Source organism: Belonocnema kinseyi, chromosome 8 (genome assembly GCF_010883055.1).
Source record: "Belonocnema kinseyi isolate 2016_QV_RU_SX_M_011 chromosome 8, B_treatae_v1, whole genome shotgun sequence".
Lineage (NCBI taxonomy): Eukaryota > Metazoa > Arthropoda > Insecta > Hymenoptera > Cynipidae > Belonocnema > Belonocnema kinseyi.
Window position 1 is genome coordinate 536,871 of NC_046664.1, and position 11,584 is coordinate 548,454.

An 11,584-nucleotide genomic window follows, 5' to 3' on the forward strand; every position below is an offset into this window, starting at 1 on the left:
CTTGAAATGTTTGGTATTGGATATTGTTGACAGATGACAATACGCCAATTAGCACAAATGGTAAGTTGCGACAGTGCCTACAAGTGTGCCTACTGGCCGCTAGATGGCAATACCGGTTTCATATGTATACACCTGGTAAAGGATACTCTCCGAAGCATATACAAACGTCTCATCCGACAGATTTAGTCTTCCGAACTGTCGGCGAGGAACAAAGTATCTGCAACGAACATGATTGCGGTCCCGGTAGTACTCTATTCAGTTGGAGTGGTTCCATGGACGCAGAACGAGCTCAGATCCCTTGATATCAGGACACGAAAGGGTATAAACATGAGAAACAGTATGCATCTTAAGCCTTCCGTTTTACGACTTTACATCTCACGCCGTCAAGGGGGTCGCGGAATATTGAATCTTGAATGTCTTCACAACAGGATTATTCTGGGTACAGCACATAGAGTTGCAAATGGAAGAGGCCCTCTTCTTAAAATGGTCAGGAATCACAAAGAAGTGGGCAAAGGAGCGTTTCTCTACAAAGAAGCGGAGGAGGCTGCTGAAACACTCGGACTTGACTTCAGTATTAGGGGTGAGCAAAATGCATCAAATCTTATCTATCTCGAGTACTCACTCCTGAAAACCCGGATTAAGAAAGCACAAGAGAAAAACTTTCGTGAACAGCTCCTCGATAAGAGAATGCACGGTATCTTCCACAGAAATGTGAAGGATCAGTAAATGTCATGTGAGCTAACTTTTGCTGTCCTTAAATCACTCGGATTGAAGTCGAGCACAGAGGGTTTCATGGTTGAAATTTTACCGCGATTTCGCTGGGATCGGGTGCAATTTTTCAGATTAGCATCCGCTCCCGGCGAAATTCTGCGGTTGTCCTTATGACAAACTTGTAATTACATATAGACAGTGTATCAAGAAATTAACTGAACAGGCCTACATATTCTTTAGTGAGCTATTTTTCACAAAGGTCAAGGTCATTCCGGAATTTTAGAATTTATATGCTTACTTAAATCAAACGTTCCGAATAACCTTAAAGGTCACCTTGAGGTCATTTGATCTCAAACAGTATTTAATGTCTATAAGAAAATCAATATTGGAAAATATTTGATAGCGGAAAACTTACGTAAGAATCACACGTTGGTTATCCCGACGGTCAAAACAAAAATCCCTTGGGTAGTGTTTTTCGCTGAAGCTAAAAATGGACCTCACTTACCCGACCTGAGTGTTGGTGAGCTTTATACGGCCGTCAGGTCAGGTTCGAGGTCAAATTTTAGACTCTCATCAACGGTGATACTTACATAAGTTTGTCCACTATGGAATATTTTTCAATAATGCTGTTCTTATAGTCATCAAAACACTGTTTGAGTTAAAATGACCTTAGTGTGACCTTTAAGGTCATGCGGAAAATATGATAAAAATTTTTCGTTCATTTGATTTCCGGTGTCAAAAAGAGGCATTTGCATTAAGAAAGGTAAAACTGAAATGACCTTCAAGGTCATCCTCAAGGTGAAAACTAAGGTTAAAATCAGATTCTTTGTTAAAGTTACTACGGGAATTACCTTGAACCTTGTAAAAAAAGCTTACTTCAGAAGATTTAGGCATGTTCCGTTTCTTATGTGAAAAAGCAAAGTAAACAATTATTAATATATAATATTGCGACAACATGATTACATTTTCATGATTTTATCAAAGATTATTTTCTGATGTAGCGTTTTTTGCTATAACATGGAGAAGTATTCAGTATAAGTAATTTATAAGCTTAAAAATAAACATTGACGCCCGAAAATCTAATTTTTTATCATCCATGCCCCCTTCTCTTTGCCTCTCTTCTCGAAACCCACTCATTTACTCCAAACACGGATTCAACCTTTTCCGCCGGCCCTGGATAGCGACTGTATATAATATCAAAAGTTTTTATGCAGTTCCTTCTCAAATCTGGACAGATAAGATGAAGGTTGTTGGTACTTTCCTCTTCGCTTTCGTGTTCCTCGTTCTTTCTATTGGTAAATATCTATAATTTACAAATAATATATTACTTGATATTTTATGATTCCTTTGTTAAATTTGAAATGTAAAAAAATTAAATCTACAAATTACGCCTTTAAATAAGAAAATTGATAGATAACCTTATTTAAAATCAGTAATATATTCCTGCTTTTTGATACTCTTTTGTGGTTAAATTGAAATCATTCATGGGCTAATAAATAATTAAAAATATTGTACATTAGACACGAAGAGAAATTTCAAGAGATTATGTCACAGCAATGACCTTGATTTTATCACACTTTGGCACGAGAAATAAGATCTCGGAACCCTGGATTTTAAATAATAGGTCTCGAAGTTTCAGGCATTAGGCCACGCTAACCTCGCTCGCAGGTCTCACAGAATAAAGTAATTTTAAAATTTGTTGCAGGAAATTTATGTATATTCCTTGTATGTGTGCACAGATTTTTTTAAGCTAAAAGTCAAAACATCGACAACCCACAAATATTGAGCGATTTGAAAAAAAAAAATTGAAAAAACCTGTTAAGATTTCTAAGATAACTGTCGAGTTTGATTTTTCAATTAGGTTTTCAATGTTTTATAAATAAACAAAGAAATGTGACGAAGAAATGGTCATTTTATCTATTTGACGTTCAGAGTGCTCGTCATTAACAGGAAAAGTGTTGAAATGGCCTAAGTTTCATAAACTAATATTAACTAAAGATGTTCCAATATTATACAGGGTGTTTTTTTTTAACTTGAAACTTTTAAATATCTCGAAAAATAGGCACTCTGTGAAAAATTTTATGAATCAAAAGTTTTTATAAACAAATGCAGTAATCAGACATTTTTCAAAAGAAAAATTTATTTTTTTCGATGTAATTTTTTTTTAATTCGGAACTTTATGATATTTGTAGCAAAATTCATAACTTGATCAATTTTATTATTTCTTTGAACAAATTTGATGAACAAATGTATTAATCAGGCATTTGTCTACAGAAAAATTCTTTTTTCTCTATGTCAACAGTTTTAATTAGTATATCGAAAAAAATCAATTTTCCCTCGACAGATGCTCGAATAATGAATTTTTTAATTAAATTTGTTTTTTAAAAAATATATAATTTATCAACCAATCATGAATTTCGCTGAAATCATGCACTTCCTAATTAAAAAGACGGAAATAAAAAAAAACGAATTTTTCTGTCCACAGATGGCCCAATAATACACTTGTTTATTAAATTCGTTTTTTAAAAATCATAAGATTCAAAAAAAAATTATGACTTTTGCTAAAATTATCATGAATTTCAGAATTGGAAAAAATCGGCATAGAAAAAAACGAATATTTCTGTCAAAAAGAAATATATAGAAAAAAGGCCATTTTTTGTATTATTTGTTTATTTATAGCAAAATTGAAAACCTAATTCAAAAATCAGACTTTGTGGGCTCTACGTTATTTTGAACCAAACAAGCAATTTTTCTTCCCAATGTGCGGCACTCCTTTAGGTACGAAACCAAAAACTCTTTTTTTTTTCTTTTCTTAGAATAATTTTCTAGGGCATTGAAAAAGAAACATTTTTCTTCTCTTGACTTTTTTCCATATCGTGCGTTATTTGGCTTCAAATTTTGATTTTCGTGTGTTTTTCGGAATTTTGTAAATGCTATAACTCAGGTAAATTTTAGTTTTATAAAAAAAGTTATTAGGATCAATTGTTCGCCTGTTAAATACTATGAATATCTGTACAGACAATTTTTGAATTTAAAAAAAAGTGGTCTTAAAAATTTTCAAAATACGCTCACTTTTTGAATTTTCATCCAAAATGACAGGCTAATGAACTAGACCTTTATTTTAGGACACTAAAAGAGTGTACCAAAGGCCAATCCAATCTGTCAATTCTTTCGAAAGCTATCGTGCTTACAAACTAAAAATCTACAGACACACACACACACACACAAACAGAGAGAGAGAGACAAACAGACACACATTCATAAAAACCAGGTTTTCAGGTTCAGGGAGTCTCGAAACGTGGAGATTTGACAAAAACGGGAGAGGGGGTCAAATTTTACACAAATCTAATACCTTCTCTTGATGAGAATGTACACATGTACAACAAAATTGAGATTTTTGAAAATTCCAAAAAAATTTCTTTTTAAGAATTTGGAATAACAGTCTCGTTGTGCATTTGTTTATTAAATTTCCTCAAAAAATAAAAATAAAATTAATCAATCAATTCTGAATTTTACTGAAATCATGAAGTTCCCAATTGAGAAGACTGACATCGAAAAAAAACGAATTTTTTCGTCCATAGATGCCCCAATAATGCATTTTTTTATTAAATTTATTTTAAATAATCATAAAATTGATCTAAAAATTATGAATTTTGCTGAAGTTGTCATGAAGTTCCTAATTTAAAAAGCTGAAATAGAAAAAAAAAGAAAAACGAATTTTTCGGTCGACAAATGCCTAATTAATGCTTTTTTGTATTAAATTTTAAAAAAATCATAAAATTGATAAAAAAATTATGAATTTTACTAAAATTATCATGAGCTTCCTAATTTAAAAAGTTGACACAAAAAAAAGAATTTTTCTGTAGACAAATTTCTGAATAATGCATTTATTCATTAAATTTGTTTAAAGAAATGATAAGATTTATAAAATTATTATCAATATTGCTAAAATTGCCATGACGTTACCAACTGAAAAGACTGACCTTGAAAAAACAGAATTTTTCTCCCGAATAGTGCATTCATTTATTAAATTTGTTTTTAAAAATCATCAGTTTAATTAAAAAATTATTTATTTTGCTAAAATTGTCATAAAGTTTCTCATTAAAAAAAATGACATAGAAAAAAACGAATTTTTCTGTCGAAAAATGGCTGATTGTTGCATTTTTTAATTAAATTTTTCTTTATAATGTAATAGTATATTGCCTAACAAGGGGCGAAAGGCGACAATTGCACGAGTGTGAAGTTCAGTGATCCCAGATCTGAAAGGAGACGTGGTCCAATACTATCACAGGCCTATGTCAGGCCTATGACTCGTAGGTGCACGATTGCCGGTCGGAACACTTCGGCGGTTCTATTTATATCTCTATCTACTTTGAAATAAAATGAAGAGATTGAGATTTTAATATTGCCAGATTTCGATGCTGGCGATTCTCATGATTTGAATACTTCCCGCGCCTCTTTATATGCGTATATTTTGAGGTTACGTTATTTCAAGTATAAAATATAAATTACATAAATATTTATAATTTATTATTATATGATATATGATAAAATAAATAATACATTTATTTATATAATTTATATTTTCTACTTGAAATAACGTAACCTCAAAATATACGCATATAGAGAGGCGCGGGAGGTATTCAAATCATGAGAATCGCCAGCATCGAAATCTGGAAATATTAAAATCCCAATCTCTTCATTTTATTTCAAAGCAGATAGAGATATAAATAGAACCGCTGAAGTGTTCCAACCGGCAATCGTGCACCTACGATTTTTCAAATTCGGAAGAGGAGAAATGGGTTGCGCGCGCAATCCAGTCGTTTACATCGTCTCCTACTATATTCACACGGACATAGACCTGTGATAGGATTGGACCACGTCTCGTTTTAGATCTGGGATCACTGGTGAAGTTAGCTGCCCAAGCGAAGCGAGGGTAGATATCACACCAGTGTAATTGTTGCCTCGCCCCGAGTTGCGCATACAATTTTTCATAAAAAATATATCGAAAATTTGACTTGAGATGCCTGAAACTTCTTTGCGTCTCATCAAAGGCGTTGTTGTTTGTAAATACATGGGCAATGACAGATAGAGGTCACTTTACCGATAAGCTTTACAAAATAAAGTACCGACAATTTCGTTGATTGTCCACTGTTTACCAATTAACACGTGATGTCGATGAGGTTATAAGCAGTTATTGATTTTTCTGTTCGCTCTGCTCTAACGCAAGCGCAATGGGGAGGTTGCAAGCCGCTCTAGTCAAAGTTCCGCGAAAAGTTGAATTGAATAAATAAAAAATTGCTCTTTTTAATACAAATTAATAATAAAAGTTTCTAGGTTATTCACAAAACAAATTAAAACTTTCAGTTATTTATTTTGACAACTTTGGCGAGACGAGCATGTTACAGTTATCGCTGAAATCATCGATCGTTCACGATCGAAGGTGGAGACTAAAGTTAGCCTCTATTCTCGAAACGAGGGAGAATGAGGGAGAACGAGGAAGAAAGAATTTAAGAGGGAGAATGGCTGCAGACAACTGCAGATAAAATAGAATGTATATACTTTCGATGCCGGTTACGGCGTAAAGTTACTTTCGCCATCACCTGTTTCTACTTTCTAGTCAAGGGTTGAAAACACAACTTTCGACCCGCTACGGGGACATCGAAAGTTAAATTTTCGGTACATGGTTATGAAGATAATTATAATCTTAAGAAAAAAAATGTTCAATATAATATTGTTTCCATTCAAATTTCTTGCAATATAATTTGAAAAAGCTTATAAATATGGACAATCTTAGAAAAAGTTTTCTCAACAAATAATTAGTTTAAAAATATTTTTTGTTCATTGTATAATATTGGAACATCTTTAAATACTATTTTTTCAGTTTGCCTACAAGAGCCACTAGAAGAACCTAATCCTCCTTACAGAGTGGTCCGAATGTACCAACATGAACTTCCTGGCGTTTACATAGAATACGATACTCAAGTCGAAACTCCATCTAGAACATATAGAAGAAAAATGGATCATCCAATAAAACGCTTTTTAGACGTAGTAATAAAAGGTGATAGAATCATTGGATGGGCAAACCACGAACGTATGCTTGTACCAATAATTACATATTTCGATCATGGCCAAACACCACGATATACTACAATGAGATACAGACCCTCACACCCAGCTGATAATCCGGAAATAATGTCTTATGGAGAACCTATTCGAAGAAGGCTGTACGGTCCACTGCCAAACAATACTATATTTGAAAGGCCTCTACGAAGAAATGTACCCCCTCCCCGCACAATCATCCACGTGGATGAAAAATTTCAAATTATTAATTTTAGCTACGAGAACTTGTAAATATTCATATTAAGGTAAAGTGCATTAAAATTCATTATATGTAACCGTCCGAGAAGAAAAACTATTTCGCAAATAATTTACTTTTTGTTTAAATTTAATATTTTGCTGTTGAAAATAGAACTGAAATATTTTCTGGAAGAAAATTCAACTATATTTTTACATTTTTTTAAATTAAAAATTCATCTGTTTTAAAAGAAATTTCATATTTCTAGGATGAATATGAAACTGTTTGGTTGAAGATTAAAATATTTTGTTGAATAATCATTATTTTTGTTAGAAAATTCTACTGTTTTGTTGAAATTTTAACTATTTCGTAGAAAATGTACTGTTTGCTTAAAATTTATATTTTGGTGTGGAAAATAAACTGAAATCTTTTCTGGGTAAAAGTTGAACTTCTAAAAAAAATGTGTTGGTTTTTATTTAAAAATTCATCTGTTTTAGTAGAAATTTTATCCTTCTCGGATAAAAATTCATGTATTTGGTAGCAATCTCTGTCGTTCTTTTTTATCCTATATTGATTTTCTCAGTCGCTGAAGGATATTTAGGTTGATTTTAAATACGGATCTCGATTTTATTTGCGAACTTCGAAGAGATGACGCGACGTGAATACAATGCGCACCCTCGCTGCGGTGCCAGCGAAAGTGAACATTACTGAGGGTCTGCGCAGACGCCAGACATGGCGGCATATTTAAAAATGTAGAGACTAAACATTGAAAATAGAGAAAATTATAAAAACTGTCAGATTTCTGCTTTTGCACATATTAGAATCGATAACACTTTTATTTTATAAGTTAAAAAATTCGAAAAAATTTAATGTTTTTTAAATTTAAAAAACCTTATTTATATTTTCCTAATCAAATATATCTTTAAATTATACTTTTCAAATAATAATTCATCTCGCACCTATTACTACGTCTTTGATAATATCACGGCTCTTCCAAAAAATGTAATGTTCACCGAAAAAATGATTTTGACCAGTCTCAGGTCAGCGCCAGGCCATAAAACCCAACCAAGGGTAGTCCAACCGCAATGCGACCAAAAACCAAACAAAAAACTGATAACGAAACATAAAATTTACTGTAAACAATCTACACTCTATGTATATTGTAAATATTTTCTGTTTTTTTTTTGTTTTTAAAAGTGGAAAAAACAGATTAATGAAATACAAATATTTCGGAAAAGGAAGCTTTACCCTCACCAACAAATTGTGACGTGGGATAATTTCGAAGGGCAAATTAGATAGTGACTATGTATGATCTCAAACATTTCTTCATGGATGTTTCTCGAATATCAACGCAACCAGAATTACAGACAAAAGTTACTGAATGCAGATAATTCATAAACCTAAAAATAAAAAATGAAGTTTTTGTCAAAGGTTTCACTGAAATTTAAAAGAATATTTCCAAATTTTTTCGAAACAGGAAACAAATATGACTGATAACATTACACACAATTTACTTTAGATACTCTAAATCGTACGCATATTGTAGATACTTCCTGTTTTTTTGCCTTCAGAGAGGAAAACAACAGATTGAGGAAACACAAATATCTTCTAAAAATTAGGCCTTTTCCCACCAAAACATCTCAAGACACGTAATAATTTTCAAGGGGAAATTAGGTAGCAATTATATATATATAATCCCAAAAATTTTTCCGTAGTTCCTCCTCGAATCTGGACAGAGAAAATGATAGTCGTCAATTCTCTCTTCTTCGCTTTGTTGTTTTTCGTTGGTTCTATTGGTAAATATATATAAGTTATTAATAATATATTATTAGTTAGTGTTTTATTATGCGATTTACGGACGGTTAGTTACTTCTTACAAGTAAATAAGTTACTGAAAAGTTACGTTTTTTTCTTTTTTGAGAGAAATCATTGAGAAATCATATTTACGGATTAACAATACAACTGTTTTGTAGAAAATTTTTCTTGCTTCTTAGCTTGGAAATGGAATTTTTAGTGGAAATTTTCTTCTTTCTTATTTGCAATTAACTGTTAATTCATCTATTTTGGTAGAATTTTTACCAGTTGGTTGAAAAATAACTAATATTTTTGACGACAATTGTACTCTTTTTTTAAAAGTGTTGATTTTGGTTGGGCCAGTCATTTCTTTTGGTAAAAAAAATATTTAAGAGGGTTCAGCTTTTGTCAAAAATTTGGTTTTCTGGTTGAAAATCTAACTGTATGATTGAAAGTTGATCTACTTTTTTAAAAATTCCATTTTTTGCTTAAAGATTCATAATCTTAGTTGAAAATTCATATTTGTGGTTGAAATTTTAACTATTTTGTTTCAAATTCGTTTTTTTTTTTGTGGAAAATTCAAATATCTCGCTAAAAACTTCAATTATTTCGTAGAAAATAATCTTTTGTGGGAAATTTAACCTTTTTGTTATATATTCCTCTTTTTGGATTGAAAATGGTAGAAAGTCGAACTATTTGGTCGACAAGTAATCTTTTTGTTCAAAATTAATATTATCGGTAGGCGTTCAACTATTTGGGTGAAAAATTCATCCTTTTGAAATGAAAATTTATTTCTTTCGATAAAAAAATGTCATATTTTTTCGTTAAAAATACAACTGTTTGATTAAAAAATATAGCTAAAAAAATTTACTTCAACTAATGCAGGATTTAAATGAGATTTTAAAGAATTTTCATCTTAATTATTATTATTTTTAAATTATAAAAGTTATAGAGACATTAACTTAACTTCTTGAATAATTCTAAGTTACTTTATCTAGTAACTATAACTAGTTACTCAAAAAAAAGTAACTGCCCCCACTCTGATTTGAATCTTAAATTTCAAATTTGCACTCTCGTGCGGTTAAATTAAAAATTTCAAGTTATCTAATAAATTATTCAAATTATTATTTATAAATATTTGATCCTTTTGCTCTTTACCGGAAATTGGCATTTTTAAACATATTTGAAGGTATTACAATCTTTTAAGCTATTTTTAATTGCGTTGAAGATTTACACTGACAAATTTTTGTTTTATTTGAGAAAAAATTTAGGTTTGCCGCCAGATATTTTAAATTTTAAGTGCTTTGTCAATATTTGTATAGCAAAAATCAAAATTAAACATAATCTCTTTTTAATGGCTTTTTTCAATTTTTTCAATTTTTCAATATTTAGAGGTCGCTATGCTTTTTTTTTTTGTTTCAATAGAGTTAAAAGTGATACAAAAGTGTGTTATTTTATTATTTAACTAAATTAATTAAACGAAACTAACATTTATCTTCTTTCTGTATTTTCTTAAAACTGTGTCTTCTTTGGTCAGTAATTCAACTTTTTGGTTGAAAATTAAACTGATTTATAAATATTTGAAAAATACTGATTAAGATCAGTAGAGAAAACCAATAACATCTAAAATTATTAATTAAACTATTAGGTTGAAAATTGCTTTATAAATTTAAAATTTGCTTTAAAATTCATACATTTTGTTATAATTATTCCTTTTTTTTGGTTGGAAATGAATTTTTCCTGGAAATGTAGGTATCTCATTTTTATCAGAAAAGTTATCTTTTTCAGTTATAAATTCACATCTCGATTCTTTAGGGTTGAAAATTCGATTATTTTAGTACTAAAAGCATATTTTTGGTTATAAATTCAACTATTATCTAAAAAATTCCTGTTTGTGGTTTTAAAATTAGTCTTTTTTGGTTAAAAATTCAAATAATTTGTTGAAAATCTATATTTTTAGGTCTAATTGAAGTATTCTTAATAGAAAATTAAAATACTTTTTGGTGAAAATATCGATTCTTGCCCTTGTTGTTGAGAATTTATTTTTCTTTATCGAAAATTCAACACTTTTGATTTATATTTGACAATAAAGTTGCCTTTTCTCATGTCAAATACAAATTTAAATTCTGCGGTTTTCGTCAAACACCTAATAAAAAAAATAAATTAAAAAATAGTGGCTCACTTTTCTCTGATCAATTCCGTAAAATTTCACCAGTAAGTAATCACATTTTAACAATTCTAATTCAGCAAAGGCAATAAAGTATACTTTGCTTAATAAAAAAAGCTATAAAATAAAAATAAGCTTCTTCGGGTTATTCATTGTTATTTAAAGATTTTGAAAAATTCTTATTTTATTTCACTATTTTTAAATAATCCGATGGCAGTCTTTTCAAATTGGAGACAAACTAGGTCATGTTCACCGTTTGTCTATTTGGCCTTCTTGAAGCCACAGAGATAAAAGTGTAACATCATCGCTCCTCTTAATTTAACTTTTTTATTTTTACATTTTCCATATTTATAACTTTTTAATATTATTATATGCAATCCAATATGAATTATTTTTTTTCTTAACAAATAGTTACTTTCGACACTTTCTATTTATTTCTAGTTACTTTATTTAGTTTTTTTCAGTTTATTTATTAGTTATCTATTTCTAGCTACTTTCTACAAGTTGATACTTGTTCAGAATTAAGAAAATACATTTTTTATTCATCTTTGGCGCTAATTCTGATTTTTTTGCGATTTTTGAAACACAATTTGTTTCTATTACATTAAAGAATA